Source organism: Odocoileus virginianus, chromosome 24 (assembly GCF_023699985.2).
Source record: "Odocoileus virginianus isolate 20LAN1187 ecotype Illinois chromosome 24, Ovbor_1.2, whole genome shotgun sequence".
Classification (NCBI taxonomy): domain Eukaryota; kingdom Metazoa; phylum Chordata; class Mammalia; order Artiodactyla; family Cervidae; genus Odocoileus; species Odocoileus virginianus.
In genome coordinates, this window is record NC_069697.1 from 35086739 (window position 1) to 35106943 (window position 20205).

General features: G+C 40.4%; 1 protein-coding gene and 1 long non-coding RNA gene across 5 annotated transcripts in view; one reads left to right on the plus strand and one right to left on the minus strand.

The window, feature by feature from the left end:
• Nucleotides 1–20205, plus strand: part of PRICKLE1 (prickle planar cell polarity protein 1) — a 110630-nt gene that overhangs the window by 26303 nt on the left and 64122 nt on the right. The gene's annotated exons all lie outside the window — the stretch shown is intronic.
• Nucleotides 4320–18270, minus strand: LOC139030851 (uncharacterized). Its single transcript, XR_011483278.1, has 2 exons — nucleotides 17776–18270; nucleotides 4320–4576 (listed from the first exon to the last, which is right to left on the minus strand). It is a non-coding gene; the product is annotated as an uncharacterized lncRNA (long non-coding RNA).

Sequence of the window (20205 nt, forward strand, 5' to 3'; positions counted from 1 at the left end):
ACACACCCCTTCTGGATACTTCCCAGAGCCTCTGGTTCTCAAGGCAACCCCACCCGCTGCTTTCCTTCCCTGCGCTGCTCCCATCTCTCTCCAGCTTGCATGGTTGATGAGAGTCTGGAAGGAAGGATCCCATTGTAAAACTTGCTGTGCTGATGGCCTCTCCCCTGAGTCCTGCTGTGCAACTTGAATGTTCCTCAGTGCCAAGAGAGCAGCTGTTCCCAGAAAGCTGGTGATATCCAGCGGCAACCCAGATGTCCCTGAATCTGGCAACCCCAACTGAGATGGTAATATTTGTATTTGACCTTGAGCGCACTGACTCAGATATTTATGAATGATATTTCCAAGCATGTGGTATCAACTGTTAACTCCTTTTGGGATTCTTTGCTTACTTTCAGTTTTCTAGTGTTCCTGTTCTTACCCCCCAAAAAATGTGTTTAAATAAATGCAAACTAAATACAAGCTAATCCTTTTTGTAATAATTGAATTATGATTCTTTATTACCAGTGACATGGAGCTCTACATCTGGACGCATTTCAGTCAATGTATCCTTCTGCTTTTGTTTACATTCCACTAGGACTTTGGAATCCAAATGATTCTGAAACTGACAAAAATTAAATTAAATCCTTTTACAGCCAGCCCTTTCAAGGATATTTCTTTGAATTCTGCTGTGAAGTTTGGGAAATGTTATTCCTACATTTTAAAGTATGACCTCCAGAAAAATTTTGATAGTATTTTGGAAAGGTACATTTTTCCCTTTCCAAAAGTGGAAATTGGGAAAAGAGTGAGGTGATGAGTTCAAGATTTTTTTATGTTATTTCACTTTAGAATTGTGCTGTATTTAGTGTGACTGTACATCCTGGTTTATATGTGTTGTCCCAACATTGTTATTAATTGCACTCAAAAAGTGTCCTGATTTGCATGATAAATCATAGGTTCTCCTAACTGATTTTATTTAATTATCAAACAATTGATTGGGATGTTTGTTTGTCTGTAATTAAATTTTTCAGAAAAATGGGGAAAAAAATACTGGGCTTTAAAAAACCCCAATATTTAAATGTAGTTTGAGAAAAAAGCAGTCAGTATTCTTACTCAAGTATTCTTACTTGAATTTGGCTTGCCACAGGCAAGTTTCTAATTGTGGCAGTAACTTAGCTCTGTATTTTCCAGAGCTGTGAAATTGTCTGGATCACAATTTAAAAATTGTAATTAAATCTGCTAAAATTGGAATGCGAGTTACATCTTTGTTGGTGATCCAGTGTTTCTGGCCAGTGATTTCCACCAGCTGTCTTAGCAGTTTCTTCCACCTGTATATCATTCATTTTTTTCTCTTTTCCATCTGTGATTTAGGGTACTGAAGTCACTCTTCATATAACGAGACTGTTCCCATCTCTTCTCCACATCATGAAGTTGATATTTAAGTTTTATCTGCAGGTCTTTGCCTTGCCTTGGTTCTTTCTCATCTATTTCATGGTGAATCCTTACACCTTTGGTATTTCTTACATGTATTCATTCATTTACTCACTTCTCATTTTTTTCATTGCTAGTTCTATTTTTTTTTCTTTTTTTTTAATTTATTTTTAAGGTATCTTCCAGAGATGCTTTATTTTCAGAATTAACTTCAGCTGATTTCAGGAACATTTCAAGTACACTAGCAACTTTTCTTAATTTCCTTTAGCTCTATTATGTGTATAATACACTTTGAGTCTGCTATCAACATCTTTTACATCTTCAAAATGGGTTTCACTCTTTTAGACAATTTCTAGTGAGGTTTCCCTCCCTCTTAATCTTTCCCTTTGTAATCTTACCATGTTAGCACATATATTTTAATTTTCTAATACAATAAATGAGATAAGATATCTTTGCCTTTTGATTGATTTGAAAATGGGGAGTGAGACATTACATTTTCACCTATTTGTCTGAGAGCAACCATAAGATGACAGTTTAATGACTGACAAAGTTCTCACAGTGATTTTGAGTTAGCAATATATCTTGGCCATTCTTAGTTATTTTACATACATGTTTTACATACATTTTCATAGTTATTCTACATACATGTTGAATCATTTTCTCTGAAAACAGATGTCTCAAATGGAAAATAAGATGAATTTCATTATGTATCCTGATAAAATCTCTAGTGAGGATTTGTAACATATATATTTACCTGCAATTCAAAAACATTTGTGGACTTCTAAAGTATGATCTTTCCATTTAAACCAAATAACATCATTAATTCTTAGAACAGAGTTAATTTTCTACTGTAAATATTGCACTTGAGACACATATTCACGAAAGATATTAATAGATGCCAGTAGTAAGCTATTCTATGAGTGTTAGAAAGCTGTGAGTCGAATGAGTAGGGAAAAAAAATAGTATTCAGGAGAAAAATCTGGGTGGAGTAACAGGAAAGTTTAGTAGAAAAAAGAAGGTCAGAGAAGTGACTGGGAGTGGTTAAAAAAGGCTTTCATAATGAAAAATGCCTTTGGCTGCTGGAGACTTTTCTATTGTGTTATTATTTTTTTTAATAGATCTTTCCCTCACAAACACACACCAAAGGAAAGCAGAAAAAAGGTTATTACTAAATACATAGTCCCCTTGTTGCCTCAGTGACCACCATCTTGCTGTAGCATATGACACTCTATTATTAGTAGGAGGCATTTGAAGGATGTTGGTTTGATAAAGTATAACCCCTAAGCCATTTCCCTAACATGATCTTTCTAATATCTTCAAAAAGTGTCTGAGGCTTATCTGGTTCTAATCTTGTCTGGCAATGTGACAAATGCCTCAGGGAAGTGGGAAGGATATAACCTGTCTTCAGAGATTTATAGCATTTCAGGCATCACAGATCCTGGAAGACATTTTTTGTTCTTCTAGGGGACAGGATTCTATTAATATTGTTTTACTATGAACATGAATTAGCAATATTATTACTGATTTTTGGGACTGCCAGTGGTACATGTGTTTCTTGCATAAAGATGGTGCCTTTGACTTACCAGGATGAAGGGGTATTTTTTCCAGAATCAGATGCACATTCATTCTTGCCTGTCATTGCTTGTGAACAGTAGTGGCCTTGTCTGAAATGACTGTCCGGGGTTGGGGCTGCTGGCTTTAGCCAAGGCAAAGGGCAGATGTAACTAAATAACTGCCTAGTTCAAATAAAATATAGAAATAACAGATGCTTGCTTTTAATGGAAAATTGGATCACTTACTGTCTCCCACACTTTCTGTCTCTGGCATTTTTTCCTGCACTCTTCAACAAAGAGTCTCAGACAATAGAAATGGTATTAAGTAAGTTTAAATATTGAGTCAAAGACTAAGAATATCTAAATGTTGAATGATATCCTGTTTTATCTGTGGTATCTAAAATTTTACTTCTATACTTTGTTTGAAGAACTTGTGCCTATTTGTTTCTTTTCCAGAGCATATAGAACTATTATTGGTTAGCACATTAATTTTGTGAAGCAGTATTTAGGGAGCATGGATACAGTTGTTTTACTCATGTTTTGTGTTTGTAGAATGCCTTCAGCACAGGCTCCAGGCTGCACCTGGAGTGTCCTTCCCCTGCTGGGAGAATGGAGGAAAAACCTGTTTAATTGTGATCACTCAAATCAGGTTGAATCAGTACTGGAGCCAAAGGCAGGTTAGTAGCCTGGTTCTGAGGAAAGAGAGATCAAGATCTTTCCCTTCACATGAAAAATCTTAAGTAGATTTTATTTTGGTGCATTTTGATTAGGAAGGAGTGTTTAAACATCTTGACATCAAAATAACTCTTCAGGTTAAAAGATCTCTGACAGCTAAATGGATTATGTAGGTAAATGTTATTTTCTAAAAGCCACCAGGAAACAGAGTGGATGTTGAAATGGGAGATGATATTAGTGACAAAGAAGAAAAAGTGGTTTTTTTGTAGGAGTTTCAGTGCATGTCTAGCACTTCACAGACGCCTGAACTCATTGTCCTTTGATTTTCTTTTTTTTTTTTTTTCAGACTCTACTGCTCACAATTTCTCAATTTTCTGTAGAAATGTATCCTCTACACTGCAACCTAAAAGCTAGGACATCTCACAATTGGAAAAAAAATGTATAAGATAAATCATGCAACTCAGTATGCCTGGTTAGGTATCAGATTAAAAAAAAAAAAAAGAAATCCTGTCTATTTGGTAGCTATTAGACTGCTAAGAAAATTAACTATTCCAATATACTTGCATTGCCAGCAGCGTATTCTCCCTTCTCAGCACGGCTTCCCTTGGCTGTGGTTCATACCATATCAACCATGTACATCAACTCTGGCTCCTCTATGGGAAAATGAAGTTCTTTAAAAGAATATAAGGTCATAAAAGCCAAGAAATAGCACTTTATTACTTTCTATAAGAAGACTTTTAAAACAGAGTGTTTCTTTGTAGCTTAGTACCCAAAGGCAACAGTGATGCTTGTTCTGTGAGCCTGTGGTCCAGCTCCCACTCCCGGCTGGCATCTGCTGGCCCCAGGAGAGCTGCTGGGGACCCAGACAAGCCACGTCCTGTTGGAGACTGTCACTGCATTTTCCACAACAGCATTGGAATTTTCCTAAGGCACTTTCACATCTGGAATTTTAAAGAAAGTTTGCCCTTCAATAAAATGGTAGTAAATCTTAGGAAACATTGTGCCTTTTTTGTTTTAATTAATTTCTCTCCTAAACCATTAACAAATTATTGGTTGTTCCCTCCATTTTTCACCCTTAATGGTAATAATGGACAAAGAGAAGAATTATGAAATGCTCTTTTGTATGTTACCCTTTTAATTTTTTTATTCATTTTTAAAAATTTTTGGCTGAGCTCTGCAGCATGTGGGATCTTAGTTCCCAGACCAGGAATCAAACCTGCATCCTCTGCATTGGAAGCACTGAATCTTAACCACTGGACCAGCAGGGAAGTCCCTGGATGTTACTTTTGAATTAAGGTGGTATAGATACTTTGCAGAATATCTTTCCATTCCTTACATAAGAATATGCGTGCACTACACCATAAATATTAGGGGTCCCTAGTGGCTCAGCAGCGCAGGAGAAGTAGGTTCAATCCCAGGGTTGGGAAGATCCCCTGGAGGAGGAAATGGCCACCCACTCCAGTGTTCTTGCCTGGAGAATCCCATGGACAGAGGAACCTGGCAGGCTACAGTCCATGGGGTCACAAAAGAGTCAGACACAACTTAACAACTAAACAACACCCAAAGTATAAACATTTTATTTTCGTAAAACACCATTGCTTTATTATGAACATATAGCATTTGTCAGATTAAACAAGATTGAAACACGCTTGTAATGAGTAGCTTGTGTGTGACCTGCCTTTATCCAGGCTTCAGAGACACTGTCTTACTTGTAAGCTTGATTTGGAGACTGTTATCACTACAGTATGCCAGTTACTAAGCATGTGAAGTATCTCTCTAAAAGCCAATTTTAATGACTCCAGCCTGCTATTAGAATAGTTTAATCAAATTCTGAAAGTGACAGTTTCTTATTTTAAAATGTCAAAGCTGTTCTCTTTTTGACTGAAAAAAATTGTGATGGTTTTGGAATAGGTAATTTAGTGTATGAGAGGAGCCTTTTTTATATGGGGAGAAAAACTGCATGGTTACATAAAACAGTCATGAAACCTAGAATTCTGACTTGCTAATTTTTATAAAAACAAAATGACTCCCACAGAAAGCTCAGAATTGTAATAACTCAAGTATTCTACAAATTGTGTGTCATAGCTGATATTCGGAGGGATCTAGCCCTTCCAGTTCCTAAATGGGTAGCCTTTCCCTTCTCCAGGGGATCTTCCCAACCCAGGGATCGAACCCAGGTCTCCTGCATTACAGGTGGATTTTTTACCAGCTGTGCCACAAGGGAAGCCCAAGAATACTGAAGTGGGGAGCCTATCCCTTCTCCAGGGGATCTCCCTGACCCAGGAATCGAACTGGGGTCTCCTGCACTGCAGGCAGATTCTTTACCAACTGAACTATGAATGAAGCCCCTTCCAGTTCCTAAAGCATCTTTTAAACAAACATCAACATCTTTAAAAATAGAGCATTTGAGGGATCCCCTAGTGGTCCAGTAGGAGTAGGCACATTTACTGCTGTCTGGGTTCATCCCTCTTCAGGGAACTAAGATCCTGAAAGCTGTTCAGCATGGCAAAAAAAAAGCATTTGCAGATAGGAAGAGAGGGTGGTATGTGAATAGATGATATAAAATCTGGAGTTTGTTTGCCTTTTTGATTATCGGCTTAACACCACCCCCCATTTTTAGGGGGGGCAGGAGCCTGCAAACTATGGCTCCTCTCCTACTCTGATGTCAGGAAGGACCTAAACTACTGGAGTTTGCAAGTTTAGTTAGACTCTGAAACACATTTTCCAGGACAAATTATGTGACCTGTCACACTTGGCTTGCTTCCTTCACTTGTCCCTTTCTTCATCCACATAACATTGCTCCTCAGCCCAGGTGCTGTGCTTGGCCAGCTCACAGAAGGTTAAAGCAGAATGAATATGTGTTGAATAAACTGACTTTATTTATAGAACATTCACTGTTGTCTTGTACTCTTCCCAAGGCTTAGCTCTGTGCAGCTCAGACAAGATTTTCTGTGGCTCTGTAGTACCCAGCGGTCACCACTCTGGTAGAAATTAGTGCACTGTTCTTGGACTGTGTCCTACACTGGGCTGTCAGCCCTTTGGGGCCAGTGTCTCCTTCTAGCCTGGGGGTCTGGCACGGTGTAGGTGTTCTGAAATATTTGTTGAAAAAATTTCTGTGTTATCCATTTAAATCCTTCTTTGAAACCCATAATGCAGTTGTGTGTAGATATTAAAGAAGTCAAGATTGCCTGTATAGACTTCTTGACTAATTGTAGAAGGTCATTTGTCCGGTCATTTAATAAAGGTTTATTGAGGTACTACTTTGTGCCAGACTTTATCTCTGAATCAGGGTCCAGATAGGAGAACTCAGACCGGGAGCCACACTGCGCTTGTCTGAATCTGGGCTGCCACACTACTCGCTGGATAATCTCAGGCAGGTCATTTAACCTCTTCTGAAAGTGGGGATATTATTAGTCCCTCCACTAAAAGGTTGTTGTAAGGATGAAATTAATTACTTTGTATCCAGTGCTTAGATCCTGTGTGGGTAGTTATTACTGTTGGTGGTTATTAGAAAGACCAAAGACCAGTATGTTGTGAGATGAAGCTGGACAGGTCAGAAGGCCAAGTCTCCCAGTTTGGGGCTTCATTCTCCTCCCTGGGAAGCCATCAAAACCTTTAAAGCTGGGGGAGGGTGGTAATGAAGTCTATCTGTAGCTTTTCACCTCTGCCAAGGCCAGAGAACCTCCTTCAGTGAATTCAACAAGCACTTGCTTAAGGCACCATTGTAAGTAGCCACTTGAATATAATCAATAGGGCTTTATGTCTGAACCACAGAAAAGAATACAGATTGTATCCAGGAACCTAGTGGGGTGGTAAGTGTTTGCTTACCTTCCAAGTGGAATTAAGAGATACATAATATTACAGACCTACCTTCAGGCTATTTGTAAAGAAAATCAAATTTAGTGATTAAATGCAAAAGGTGTAATTCTTTTTACTTCCTGGGCTTCCAAGAACAATGAAAGGTTTATATGCTCTGGGAATAAGAGTAAGGTTGTTGCTAATTGTGAGTAACCAAGTAACAGATAAAGAAAATACTGTATAGATAGTCCTATTATTCTAGAAATATTCTAGAGGAATGGTTTTAAAAAGCTGTTCTTTAATAAGTTAGCTTTATTTCCTCTTATTAAAATATTTAGAATGTATAACTTACAAATATCTGTTTGTCATATTTAAAAATTATGTGTTAAACCATTAAAAAAAACCATGAGAAAAATTTCAACCCTGAACTGCTATGTCATTTGAAACTTGAAAATACATTGGAAATAATTATTTCTGTACATTCTTATTTAGAAAATAATTATATGTATGTAGTACTGTCACTGGAGAAGGAAATGGCAACCCACTCCAGTATTCTTGCCTGGAGAATCCCTTGGACTGGGGAGCCTGGCGGGCTGTGGTCCATGGGATCGCAGAGAGTCGGACAGGACTAAAGTGACTGAGCAAGTATTGTTGTAAATATATGTTGTAAAAGCTTTAAAATTTTAGAGATGGGGATAAGAAAAGCAAAGCAAAGTAACATTGCTAAACTGATTTTACATTCCCACAGAATGATTATTGTCTTCAGCATGTTTAAACACAGTACTACAGCTAAAACCTCCCAGAATATTTGGGCTTAATTTATTCTATTTTCCTTTACAGGCTAACGGAATTTGTGTATTCTAAAAAAGTTTTTAAAAATAGTTTAAAGCTGCTCACCCCAAGTAGTACTTCTAAGTGGACCATCCCATCCAGGTGTCTGTATTAACGCTGTCTGGTATGGTGCATGCATGCTAAGTCACTTCGGTGGTGTCTGACTCTTGCGACCCCATGGACTGTAGTCTGCCAGACTCCTGTCCATGGGATTCTCCAGGCAAGAATATTAGAGTGGGGCTTGGGGAAGGTGTTACCTTTTCTGTGGATCAGAAAAAGCAGAAGCAAAACTTGGGATAATCTTTGTTGTTAAAGCTGATGGAAATGTCTAACACTCTGTGTATTTCTGTGTCATGATATCTGGTCTCTCCCTGCCCACCTCCTTCACAGAACCCGTCTCCTCCCAGCCCAGCTCAGCGCACCTGACCAGTGAGGTGTGTTTTGCCTTCTGTTTTTCTTTCTGCAAGACAAAGCTAGGAAAGTGAACAGTAAGAGAAAAGTCCTCAGGGAATTGACGTGTGTTGCTATGGTGAGGTCTTTCACTGTGAATAAAGATGCTCTTTGGGGCAAAAAAAAAAAAAAAAGAATGCTAGAGTGTGTTGCCATGTCCTCCTCCAGGGGATCTTCCTGACTCAGGGATCAAACCCATGTCTCTTATATCTCCTGTATTGGCAGGCAGGTTCTGTACCATTAGCGCTGCCTGGGAAGCCCATCTAGTATGGTACTCTGGGTTAATAAAAGGTCTAGGTCCATTCTCCATCCTATGTGATTCAGACTAGAGGAACTTTCATATTAATACCCATTATTGTTCAGTGCCTTAGGGAAAGAGTTCATGAAGGGAACTTGAACCTGAGTTTTAAGGGAAAAGTTCCTTGTTTTAAAATCTCCACCCTGAATAGAAGTTGGATTTGTTGGCATTAGTAAATGCATTCCTCTTCTTCTCTTGGGTTTTGCTAAAAGACTTTTTTGAACCTAAAACTTCCCCTTTTTGATAGGCACTTGCCTCACCCTGTGTGATGCTTTTTCTGTCTTACAGGTTTCTAGTCCCTCTATTGAACAACTTGTGAATTGTTAATGTGTCTAAAAGGGAAATACAGATGTCATCCACCGCCTTTGGAATGTCCTAGTCCAGACTCCTTTTTAATAGATAATTAGGGAATAAATTTCCAAGTTTTCTTAGAAAAAGTGTCTTTCTCCAGCCACACTTCTGGGCATTTTTTACTGTTTAATTCTAAAAGTTTCCATTTAAAAATTGAGTTCTTCTACTTTTTTTCTTTTTTGCTCATTTGTATCTTCTGATTTCTTTATAGTAAGAATGACAGCTACTGAGGTAATGAGCACTTAATACATACAAGGCTTACATGCCTTATCTCTTTTAATCTTTACAATAGTAAGTAAAATGAATTCGGTTCTAGGACCCATTGTAGTATCCACTTATTTAATGTTTACATGACTTGATGAGTATTTTTATTATCATCACTTTTCAAAGGAGGAAACTGAGGCAGACATTCAAGTGATTTGCACCAGGTCCTCTTGGGTAAGTGGCAGAGCCAGGCTTGAACCGAGGTGGTCCAGCGGTGTAGCCCATTCTCTTTAACATATCTGGGAAGATACCTTTCCTTCTGTCCCATTCAGATTGCCTGATCTTATCTCTGCTTCACAGATGAAGCTGGAGCTGACAGAGGTTAAGTAACTTGCTCTAGGTGACAAAGCTGGTAGATGGCAGCATGAGGAGGCACTCTGGTTCTTCTGGTTCTAGAGCCTGTTTATATTTCAGTAGCATAATGCAATGGACATACTTGTTTGAAAATTTTTTAAAAAGAAACTGAAGGTGGCATACAAACACTCATATTCTAGAACACCACTTCCCTCTTTGCCAGAAGACTTTTTGTGTTTGCTCAGCTTTAAAACCGAGGTGCACATTTCTGAGAGAATGGCTGCTTACGGTACTGCTCAGTGTTACCCAAGCCCAACTCTTAATTTCTTCCCTGGCTGGGTTCCTTTTCAAAAGAAAAGAAAGGATGCCTTCTTCCTGGCAACCGTGCCCCCTGGCAGAGATTCCTTAGGAATATTCATGATTCCTGAGTCTTCCTTCTAGTTTCTACTATGAGGCTGGCCATAATAAGAATGGAAATAAAGATAACTCACATTTATGGAGCACTTTCTCTGTTCCAGGCCCTGGACTAAACACTTTCTATACACTGTCTTATTTGATTTTCACAGCCCTCTATGGTAGACACTATTACTTTTTCCATTTTACAGAAATAGCTATAAAGACATTAAGTAACTTTCTTGAATGTATACAGGTAGTGAATGGCTAGTAGAGATTACAATCAGTATCTCTCACACTTTGCAAAACCCATCTTCTTAACCTCTCTGCTCTCCTGTAGTTTAAGGTCCATAATGATTACTATTTAAATGGACTTACGTGGTGACTCAGCCATAAAGAACCCGCCTGCCAATGCAAGAGACGTGAGTTCAGTCCTTGGGGCGGGAACATTCCCTGGAGAAGGAAGTGGCAACTCACTCCAGTATTCTTGCTGGGAAATCCCATGGCCAGAGGATCCTGGCAGGCTACATTCACAGGGTTACAAAGAGTTGGACAGGACTGAGTGAGTAAGCAACAATAACTAGTTAAACATTGTAGAACCAAAGTGGGAGTTTTGGTGGGCTGGGGTGGTGAGGATCAGCTGCTTCTTACCAGCTGGCTTTAAAAATTCAAATGCTTCATAACACTGGTTTAAAACTGGATGGCTTCTTCTTAGGAAAGTATTAATAACTGGGCTCTAGCATCATACTCATACAAAAGCAGACAGTCAGCTGGCTGCTTTTCGGAAGGGAGGCTGTCCAAATAAACATCTCCTCCCTCGGGCCACACACGCAGAGAAGAAACAGGCTTGAAGCTGTTGGCTCAACGTGTGTTTCCCGTTCCTCTGTCCTGTCCCTGCTTTATTTATTTGCCACCATACAGAGATGGCACCCTTATTCTGCACAGGTGGATCAATATTTACAGCCGTTCAGAGGACTCTCCCCATTCTGTAGGCTGCCGTGTAACAAAAGTTGTCTATTTTTCTTCACATCTGCTGGCAGGACTGCAGTTAAAATTAGCAGGAGCTTTGAGAGATGGCCAGTTCAAAGGCATTTTGTTTGGAGCGCTCCCAGCCATTTTTCTATTTGCTGGGAGAGGAAAGTATCCCCCGTGGCATACAGGTATGAGACCCAGAGCCGGATATGTGGCTCAGAGCAGACATTTATTTCTCATCTCTATTTTTTCTCATGATTGCCTCAACTTTCTGGTGTATGATAGCAGCCATCTGTACAATTATGCTCATTTAACCTACTGTAAGTTTGAAATTGAAGGTTGCATAGGTGTATATTAACAAGGGTGGTGTTGATAAATAAAAAAATTTTAGTTAATGAATGAGATTGGCTTTAATTATTGAAAAGAAATATGTATGTCTAGCAGGCTTCCTCAGTAAGACTCTTTTATGCTGACTGTGGCACATTTTTCCTCAAATAATTGCAGAGCTCAGCTTTATCATTAAGCAGATGGTTTCTGTTAATTCCCAAGGAAAGTAAATGATTGCAATTAACCAAATATTCAAAACTGGAGGATTTTAGAGTTCAGTCCTGTGACCTCTGGCATAAGTCTGTGTGTCACCCTTTCTTTCAGGGGATGCAGACAATTTCATAACATCTCCCATTTTATAGGGAGGCTTTAAAACGAATTTTGAGAGTTCCCAAAGCTAAGCTGATGCTAAATCTCTATTGACTGGCTGGTTCTAAATTTTTGTGGTATTCTTTTCAGTCTATTTTTATTGTTTTGGTAGTGGACAAAGGGTTGAAAATATTCTAGATAAATTTGAGTACTGGAGGGGAGGAAAAGAGTTCCCAAGTAAATTCAGGTAGTACCGCAGAGGTCATTTCTTTTAAATTAATGCTTCTTTGCTTCCTTGCCCTGTTGTACAACATGTGAGAGGCTATTTCATTGCCTTGGCAGTTTCAAAAGAAAGATAAAACTGATATAAAGAATATTCCCATGCAAGCCCATCCCCCCCCCCCCCCCCCAGTTAAGTTGACTAATGTTTGCAGTGAATTTCTTCAGATTTGTTGATTTTAACCATATAATAGCAGTTCTTCCTTTCATTTTAAAATTTAGTCATTTGCTTAACAAAGGTTTGTTTGGGTGGGCTGCTGTGTGCAAGATGCTAGGACAGGAAGGAAAAAGGCTTTTGATCGATTTCAAGGAACTTACAGAGCAGGTGCAAAGACATTGTGAATTATCACTGTCCTAGCAGATACATGGATAGGGAGCACTTCAGCATGTGGGCAGGTGTCAGGAAAGAGTCAGAGCAGAGAAAGACTTGAGCCAAGGCTAGAAGGTTGAATAGAAATGTTCCAAGTTGTCAGCATAGTGGGAGGAAGGGTGTGTGCAACTCAGGGAGGCCCCAAAGCAGAATGGATTCTGGGCTCTCCGGTAATTAGATGTTGCCAGGATGCAAATTTCAAGGGACGTGTTGGAAGCTCAGGTCAGACTGGTTGGCTGGGGCCAGATAATGATGCCCTTTTCTAACTTGCTAAAGAAGAGTTGAGATTTTTATCCTACAGCTGATACTCTTGGTGGCAGCAGTCTAGAGAATGGACAGATTAGATGAACTGAGACCAGACTGGGAAGATGGTGACCCCTCCATTACAGAGTCTGGGAAGAGACAGAAGTCCATGGGGAGCTTCAGTTTCTGGTTCAAAGCACTGTTGGGAGGAGGTGTGCACATCCTAGGAGAGGGGGACTGTGAAAGGGGAAGGGAAAGGGTGCCTTGAGCCCAAGAGGAGATGGTGGACAGTGAGGGCATTACATGGCCCCAGTGCATAAAGGAGACTTTGAAACACTGTAGACTCATGAAACTATGATAAACTTAACAACAATAGGTATTTTAACCCCTTGTCTTTCTTACACTCTTTATTTTGCATTCTCACGAAGCCCAATTTAGTGTGGTTCTGCTGTGGCTGTTGGATGTATGTTCTTACCCTAACTCAACTTCAGGAGGACCACCTGATGCAGCTGGGGCCTGCGAACCCTGGGGGATGAGGAGCACTGACATGGGTACCAACTGTTACTTAGCATTACTCCTCATACCTTTATTCTAACTTCCAATGGGAGAGGCGACCTTATCTAGAAAGTTACAAGTGGTCCAAGTGCCCTCACTTCTTCTTACTCAAAATCATAGAACTTTCTGAGACTCTGGTTTGCAGCTTTATCATTAGTTTAAATTGTAGGTGGGGGTTGGACAGGACAGCACATTCTTTCTGTCTGAAATAATAACCTTCATCTTCCATGCCTTCTCTCTGAATCTGGGCCTTTAAGGACCAGCTCAAACTCCCCCTCCTCCCACTTTGACTGTGCCTCCTGAAAGGGCGCCAGTCCTTGCTCCTTGGAGTTTATTATTTGGACCTCTTATTCACCATTCAGCTTATATGGTCTTGTGTACTTAGTTATTTGATGTGCTTCGCTGTCGTGTGCTTCTTGATGGACTGTCTTTGGGGGAGCACCCTGGATTATCCTCTTTGTTTCTTGTATATTATGCTTAATGCTTGCAAATTATTGGCTGGAGAAGACTCCTGAGAGTCCTTTTACTGCAAAGAGATCAAACCAGTCAATCCTAAAGGAAGTCAATCCTGAGTATTCAATGCTGAAGCTCCAATACTTTGACCACCTGATGCAAAGAGATGACTCATTGGAAAAGACCCTGATTCTGGGAAAGATTGAAGGCGAAAGGAGAAGGGGGTGGCAGAGGATGAGATGGTTAGATAGCATCACCAACTTAGTGGACAGGAATTTGAGCAAACTCCGGCAGACAGTTGAGGACAGAGGAGCCTGGCGTGCTGTAGTCCATAGGGTTGCAAAGAGTCAGACACAACTTAGCGACTGAACAACAATAACAATATTACGCTTATACTTAGAAACCACCATAGATATTTGTGTGTTAATATATACAAGATATTTTTCTACTACATGTACTGTGAAATTTTACCTTCATATTCTTCTCTCATAAGTTAAAACTGTCAGTTATAAACATAGTTGTCTTCTTTAGGTACATAATACTGTTAATCTGAGAACCTTGAATGTAGGTTTATCTAGTTCCCAGTTATAATCTAAATTGTTCCAATAATGGTAGCTCATGCATTTTATCCCATTTGGTTTTGAAAAATAACATTGTGAAGTAGGTGTGTTATTTTTTCCATTTGATAGATGGAGAAACTGGGCCTTAGAGAAGATAGGTAACCTGTCCCGAAACACAAAACTCCACCTGCAGATCCTGGAGTTCTGTCCATTGCACTGTTACTGACTCTAGTGTGTATTACATTATATAACTGCTCAAGTACTTCCTGGATATCTGTCATTAGACTCGATTAGAAATGGTTAAAACTGTCTGCCAGTCCCTTACTCTTTTGCCCGCCATGCAGCACTTCCTGTTATAAGCACTTGCTAGGAATATACTTCAGGCGGAGTTTTGAAAGTAGCTCGTTCTAAGACCTCCCCAGTCTAAGATTTAATGTTGTAAAAGCTAGGCATATAAGGGAAGTAATATTACAGGGGGTAGACATTATTGCAGCTACAGAAAATGAAATCTTCTCCAAATTGCTCCTGTTAATAATAATACATGAATATTTGTCACCTGCAGCTAATTACAGAAAAACAACTCAGGGTATATTTTGTGAGAACTGTTAACAAGTAGTCAAAATGGCTGGCTTGAATTTCTTTCTTTCTTCTCCCTTCTTGCAAAATAGTTGAAATGCAGTAAAAACGAAAGGTCCAAAGACACACAACAACAGAACACAGAGTTCTTGGGAAATTCACAAAGCTACATAATTCAGCCAGTAAATTTAAGGGTTTTATTTCATTGTTAGAAAATCTGATGCTCGTTGAAGTCAGCTTGAGAAACTCTCCTAGAGTACTAGATGGAAGATTTACCACTTTAAAGGGCTCCAAGTGAAGAAGAATATTTAATTCTTTCATCAGTTTGCCTCAGATATTCCTGAAAGTTGGACAGTACAAAGAGGCAGTAGCAAGTCAGGTGGAAATGTCCTTCCATTGTATGACTCTGTTTTCATTTAACTTATATTAATGTCCACTACGCCCATTTTGTCTCTGTATAACATAATTTTGCCTGTGATTGATTACCCGTTCACTTCAAATTTATGCGTACTGTGATTTAATTAACTTTACCCTTAAGCAACATGTTTGGAGACATAATAATGAGGTGGGAGTCTTTTCAGAGTATTCATAACATAGACCTTTTTTTTTTCCTTTGGCTTAGCATCAGACTTTAAATTCTGTGAGGCAAAGGGCTGAATTCTGAGTCCACATGACTCCAGAGAAGGTCTCTCATATATTTTCAAGAGTGTTTGCTCATCATTGTTCAGAAAAGATTACTTTCTCACATATGAAGTAAGAAAGATTATTTTCTCTACTGCCAATTAAGAATATCTAGAAAAAAAAAATCTTTGGGGTGCAGAGATTATTTTTTACTGAGTCCTTTGAATTAGTTTCATGACATTCCTCCTTTAAAATTATTTTAATGTGTTGAATTTTAATATTTTCTAAGAACATACTAAAACAAGATACAGATAAACAACTTAATGTATGTGATTTGGGGAGATTAGGTATTTCTCCTACATTCTGTTCAATGCATACTTGCTATGAGACTGCAGACTGCATCCTGACTTTATGCATTTGGATATCTATGTCATTCATCCAGTGACATGCAACAGTATTTTTAAGCCCACTGACTGTGTGCTGGTTGCTATCAAAATTCAGTGTAGTAGCCCTAGGAGATCATGTTCACTTCTCCTCCAGAGCTTGAAGTAGGGAAAGTAGCTAATCCTCACCTTCTGTAAGAAGTAGTCAGAGATAATGACTAGAATTTTTAAATTAAATGTAACAGTTCTACATATTGTATAGAAATACAGAGATCAAAAGTAGTAGAAGAAATAACTGCAAGAGTTAAAAGTGGATGACTCTGTTGGCCAAGGGTGGCCAAACGACTACTGTTGCTGTTGTAAGCCTTTTAGCACTATTTTGCTTTTAAAAAAATCTGTGTGTGTGTGTATATATATATTTATATATATAATGTCAATAAAAATAAACATTTTCAGAATGATAACAAATTTTACCTGATGGTTGGCGTGGTTCTTAGAGTTTGGGGTAGTGGTTGAATTCTGTCTGAATCCTGATGGAACTGTCCTGCCCTGCAGAGGGTGGAGCCCACCATCTTCACTTGGCAGGTGGAGAAAAAGGCCTGCATCTGGGGTTGGTTCATCAGTGCAACTGGGAGATGGGAGTGGGGGAGATCTGGCCTCACCAGATTCCCAACCCCAAAACTGAAGGTTGCCAGGGGAATTTTAATTAGTAAAACATGATAGATTTATAGACATAAAAAATAGCTACAAAAATTGAGATGTTATTGAGGAATATACATATAGACACAGTACCAAAAAAATTACATATACTAACCATCGATAAAAACAAAACAAAACCCACTTTTATAATGGAGAAATATGGTGCTCACCGGCTTAACTAAGTAATCACTCTGAAATTCAGTAACGGGGGCAAGCTGATGTTTTTTTATGTGAAACAATATGAAGTACACACCACCACCAGTGAAATCTTCTTTCCAAGGATAATTAACCTGAATCCAATCAAACCTGACACAGGTTACAGGAAATTGAGGGGCTAGCAGAAGATGTTAAAAGACAATATAAGCAAACAACCAAATCCAGAATGTGGCCCTTCTACAAGACAACAGCTATGATGCTTTAAAAAGCCAATGTGATTTTAAAAAATAGTAAGGACACTACTATTGGCTAAAAAGACTAAAGGAACCTAGTGATCAAAAGCAGTATACCACTTGATTGGATGCTGGTCAGGTGGGAGAAAAGCTGCTTTTAAAACCTTTTAGGACTTCCCTGGCAGTCCAGTGGTTAGAACTTGGCACTTTCAGTGTCCTGCTGCTAAGTCGCTTCAGTCGTGTCCGACTCTGTGTGACCCCATAGATGGCAGCCCACCAGGCTCCCCGGTCCCTGGGATTCTCCAGGCAAGAACACTAGAGTGGGTTGCCATTTCCTTCTCCAGTGCGTGAAAATGAAAAGTGAAAGTGAAGTCGCTCAGTCATGTCTGACTCTTCTCGACTCCATGGACCGCAGCCTACCAGGCTCGTCCGTCCATGGGATTTTCCAGGCAAGAGTACTGGGGTGGGGTGCCATAACCTGGGTTTAATCCCTGGTCAGAGAACTGACCTTCCACAAGCTATGCAGCTCAGCCAAAAAAAAAAAAAAAAATCCCTCCCACCCCCACCAAAAAAAAAAAAAAAGCATTTAAAAAACAAATTGAAATCTTTGAATAGGGATTAAATACTTGATATTATGAAAAATTATGTTAATAAAAACCTTCATTTTATTACCTTACTAACTTTGACAGTATAGAAAATAAAACCAAAGGCCACCGGAAGCATACCTTGGTGAAGCCTAGCGCTGTCACAGCTGAGTTCTCGGTGATCCCGCTTCCCTCTTTTCTCTCTCTGCCCATGAATGACATGGATGGAGTTCCCACCTCTGCCGTGTTGCTGGTTTTCCTGGGCACGCCATCTTTCCTTCAGAGCTGCGTTTCTCGATAAGATAAAATAACTGTACAACCTCATGAGGACTGTGGTCGAGTGAGTTCTGTTTTGACCTTGTGGATGGGACAGTGCTGTGTGCACGGGCGGTGTCAAGCCTGTTTCTCTTCCTTGCTCCACCCCACCCCCACACACCCCCTGCGACGGCAGGGAGCCTGGGTTCTGTTATTGATGAGTACTGTCGTAAACGTCTTAAATGGGGATGTCTCCACCCCGGCCCTTCAGAGAAAGGTCAGCCTGCTGCAGAGACTGTATCCATCAGGCTCCTTCTCTCCTGGGCTGTGCTGGTGCACAGGTCCTTTGGGGTGGTGGGAGCTTCTGCCGGGGTGATGGGAGCTTCCGCCGGGGTGGTGGGAGCTTCCGCCGGGGTGGTGGGAGCTTCATCCAGGGTGGTGGGAGCTTCCGCCGGGGTGGTGCGAGCTTCCGCCGGGGTGATGGGAGCTTCCGCCGGGGTGGTGGGAGCTCCAGCCGGGGTGGTGGGAGCTCCAGCCGGGGGTGATGGGAGCTCCAGCCGGGGTGGTGGGAGCTCCAGCCGGGGGTGATGGGAGCTCCAGCCGGGGTGGTGGGAGCTCCAGCCGGGGTGGTGGGAGCTCCAGCCGGGGATGATGGGAGCTCCAGCCGGGGTGGTGGGAGCTCCAGCCGGGGTGGTGGGAGCTCCAGCCGGGGTGGTGGGAGCTCCAGCCGGGGGTGATGGGAGCTCCAGCCGGGGTGGTGGGAGCTCCAGCCGGGGTGGTGGGAGCTCCAGCCGGGGTGGTGGGAGCTCCAGCCGGGGGTGATGGGAACTCCAGCCGGGGTGATGGGAGCTCCAGCCGGGGTGGTGGGAGCTCCAGCCGGGGTGGTGGGAACTTCCACCGGGGTGGTGGGAGCTTCAGCCGGGGTGGTGGGAGCTTCAGCCTGGGTGATTGTTTCTGGCACCGCTGTCTCTTGTCCCTAATGAGGAGAACGGTTCTTGTTCTTCCTCAGTCAGTTCTGCCCTTCGTAAGAGAACAGAGGAGTTGGCACGGTTTTTGTGTAGATAACCATCAAACTAGATAACAAAGTACCAAAACAGTCCTCTTTATGAAGTAAGTCAGATTTTCCTCCTATGCAATATAAAGTACATATTCAATTGTCTGCTTCTTCTTTGATCTAAGCTACTTGGACCTCACTTCAGCAACCCCATGACTGAAAGTTTTCTTCTGGAAAAGTGTATCTAATGTTACTGATTCAATACTGTATTTCTTGAGATTGTACTACAGTGTCTGAGTCATTTTATCTCTGAATGGGGGCTATCAAGCATTCCCAGGTGAGCAGATAACATACTTGTTTTTCAAAAACAAATCCACAAATAACTATTTTATTTTTCTGATAAATAGATATTTTTATGTCTTAAAGGAAGATTTCTAAATACAAACACAAAGTAAGGGGCCTTAAAGGAGCTTGATGAGAATGAAGGAAAATATTTCATGGCCACTGAGCTATGATAAATCCTTTTCAGATCTAATAAAAATAATTGACATTCATTTAAAGCATACTTTGTGCTAAATGCTTAGTTACTATGTCAAGTGACATATGATCAGTATTGCATTAAATGCTCCCAACAATCTTATTCTTATTCCCATTTTACAGATGAAGAAACTGAGTCTTAGAGAGATAGCTAATTTTCCTAAGGTCCACACGATGAGGAGGCCAAGTGGAGAATCTATGTGCAGCCAATGACTCCAGACTCAGACTCTGAACCATCAGACTGCTGCCATCTTCCTGTCAGAGCAGTCTGCTGTCCTGGGAGAAAAAGAAATGCTCATTTAGTTACCCTCTCCAAAGTGAAGTGGAGTTTGAGGAATCTTAGAACAAACTTTTATTGGCTTCAGTTGTGTAAATAAATTTATTGATTTAACTCTTGAAACATTTCCATCTTTTAATGTGTCCAAGAAGGTCTTAAACAAAACCAGGGAGGTTTATGACATACGATGTAATTCCTGATTAACTTGACGAGGTGGGATGGTTTTATGTTGTACTCATCGCAGTTGATTTTCTTACCCCGGCTCGACTGCCAACTGGAAGAGATATCAAATATTCTTCTCTAGGACATTGGATTGTAATTAAAGGGCTCTTCTGTTCCACTGCTTCTTTTACTTTCTCTGAAGTCCAAAATCAAAACCAGAACTCTAGCATACTTGACATTTCTTTCAGTCTTGTGCATTAATAAAACTTTTTTTTCTTGTTGCTCTGTAAGGAATACATTTAGAAAGGCACAAAGGACTCTTATTTCTTTAAAAGCGTAATGTATA